We start from the raw sequence: 3,017 nt of genomic DNA on the forward strand, positions 1-3,017 counted from the left end.
AGACATGGGTTTTTTCTAGAAGGTCTTGATTTAGGTATTGCGTGGGTAGATTTCTTAGAAAATACATGATGTGGGAGATAACATTGGTTTTGTAATATGGGTTTGCCTAGATTCGCCAATTACGTCCAATTTCCAAGTGCACATCCCAAAATGAGCACCTAGTCAGCAAGGAAATTGTATGTAGATGCATCTAGATGATTGTATGACTGAGAAAATAGTTTGTAATCAGATCTACAACTATCTTTACAATCCAGATCCATTAAAATGAGATAGAAAGGTGTTTAACAATTTCTTATTTGCGGGAATTGGGTTCAATTCACCTTGAATCATATTTTTGTACAAATATGTGTCTAAAGAACAAAGAGAAAAGGAGGATTCTCAAAGGTTCAGAAGTTATGGAATTCATTTTTAAATCATAGAGCATCCTTGTAGGTTGGCCTCTGATCAATAAATCGTTAGACAATGTTGTTGTGTATTTTTTAGATTTGTTTTTAATAACAAGTTAATGTTGTTGCTCTAGGTCAAAAATGAAGCTTTAATTTCTCTTTTAGCTCAATAATTTCCTAGGTAGCATGGAAAAGGTTGAAGGGCCCACCAACTTAGCCCATGTTACCCCACTTCTCTTTAACATAGTATAGTTAACAACCATAGTTCAGATTTCAATTTGTAGATTAGTGTTTATTCTTTAGTTCAATTATTATTTTCATTGCTTATGATTTAGTGTTTGTTTATAGGAGCTATAGTTCATGAGTGAAGTTCCTCTTTAGAATCCATTGAACGTTGACCAATAAAGTAGGTGAAAGGTTGGGATTGGTTCCCTTAGACAAGCCTTGATGTTGTTAGTCTAGATTTAAATGTTTAATGTTTTCTCTTTACATGAACTTTAGATTGCAAGCATGTCATTGTTTGAAAGTGGGAACAAGATTACTCTTAAAGTCACTTACAAGAACACTAAGGAATTTTGTGAGTGAAAGATCATACCTTGTGCTAGTAGGGTACATTTTTTTTGCTACCCAAATAACAAGTTTCTTGCAAGTTGCATTCTTTAATTTGCTTGCTTTCATTCCTCACAACTTTGGAACTCAATACATGAATTCATTAAAGGACATTGAAACCTTAGCAATCTATTCACGATAGATCACATGAACATCCAAGCATGAAATATTGTGATCTGAAACCGTTATAGCACTAAGTTGTTTGATCTCCCAATGAGAGGTCTTGTTGTGATTTGTCGTTTAATTTCATTACAAAGTGTGCTTTGTTGGCATTAATTGTTAGCAAATGCTACAATAGGTTCTAATTTTGCATGTACTTTGTTTGCATCTCATAATCTTATGATCCCTCATTGACATTAAATAGTTGGCGATAATTTTTCCCAACCTTTTGGTGACATTGTAAGGGATGTGTTAAAAATGGATTAGAGCATTGGTAGCTTAGTTCTTTTCTTGTTTTTGCTAACACTTGTGACTTGGGGGAGGAGAAATAGTAAGATGCAAATATGACCTCATTTCAAAATATTTGAAAAGATTCCTAGAATATCACATCCACCTTAGTGGGTTTCTCCAAAGCCTAGTCATATGGTTTAGTATATTTTTGTGCAAGTGTGTTTTATTTTTTCCATGAAAAGAAGAGAACCCCAACTTGTGTGAATATATAACTTGGTGACAGCAGGATCCTAGTAGCATGGTGGCACTTCCAGTACATGATTAGTTTTCTTATATTTTATTTAAGTGTACTTCATTTCATTTCTTTAGGATTTTTAAACTTTTTAGTGTTGTAAGAACCTCATACATTAATCCATGTGCAGGACAAAGATTAGCAACCGGAAAAACAATATTCAATAATGATCAAGATTTTGAAATAACTCTCTCAAATACTAGCAGTAGTAATTATCTCTGCTTCTTAGGAAGACCAAATCTTGACAACAGTCAAGAATTTATCTTCCTCTCCACATCACAAGAATATATAGAAGCCTCATTTTATCCTACTTACCAATCTACTGAGAAGGTTGATGATGGACTACATTTTATGGAGAGAATTCATTAGAACATGAGATCAAGGAGTTCCTAACATGCATATCAATAGATTCGGTGTCCGCTCAAGAAACTAATCATGTAAAGAAGACAATTTGCATGGCATGGCAGAAGAAAGCATATTGTTACATATTAATTTGTCTCATCCATGCAATTGATGTCAAATATGTATCTCTCGTCATCCGAAGAGCTATTGTCATTAATCCTCAAGTAAGGTGGAAGAAATACCTCTCCATGAAATATAAGAATCCTAGACTACATACCTTAAAAACCCTATTTTTGAAGATCATTGTAGGTGCTAGTATTACACCTTGCAACATTGCACCTTTCATAGCTAACATCTTGCGACATTGTCGCAACTTGCCTTCATAAAAAGTGTGCCAATATTATTACATGGGTAAAAAATAAAGAAAACGTTATAAAGCTTCCATTCCACAATCCTCGTGGATATATATTTCTGATCAACGAGGATACGGGCTCGAATTTCTACCATAGTGGATCTCATCCCTCTCCATTGTTGATTTAACTCCTACCTAAGTGTATCTCAAACTTCCATCCTTGGCATACAAACACAATGCACTCAAAGGAAAAGGAGTTAGCTTTTTTACTCTTGAAACTATATTATCACTCTATTGAAGTATCCATTGAATGATTTTGGATGCAAGGTTGGAATTGAGGACTATTGGGAGGAAGCTATCAACATCATGCCTTTGCTTGTAACTCTCTCCTTTTCATTATTAATACAAATGCATATTTATTTCCCAAATTTATTGTTATGGTTATTGTTATGAGGTTCCTTAATCACTTGTATATATTATGTTAAATCATTTATGTATCACATGCTTTGATAATTTCTTTGCAGATCTTTTCTTAGAGCATCAAGAACGAGATCAAAAGCGATAACAAACAATAGTGAGGACAAGCATTTTGGAAAAGGTATGAACCATTGATCCAATCTTACATATATGGTTTAATGGTAATCAA

This window comes from Pinus tabuliformis, chromosome 5_2, assembly GCF_031772625.1.
Source record: "Pinus tabuliformis cultivar Carrire ecotype Pingquan chromosome 5_2, CPIR1, whole genome shotgun sequence".
In the NCBI taxonomy this organism is placed as follows: domain Eukaryota; kingdom Viridiplantae; phylum Streptophyta; class Pinopsida; order Pinales; family Pinaceae; genus Pinus; species Pinus tabuliformis.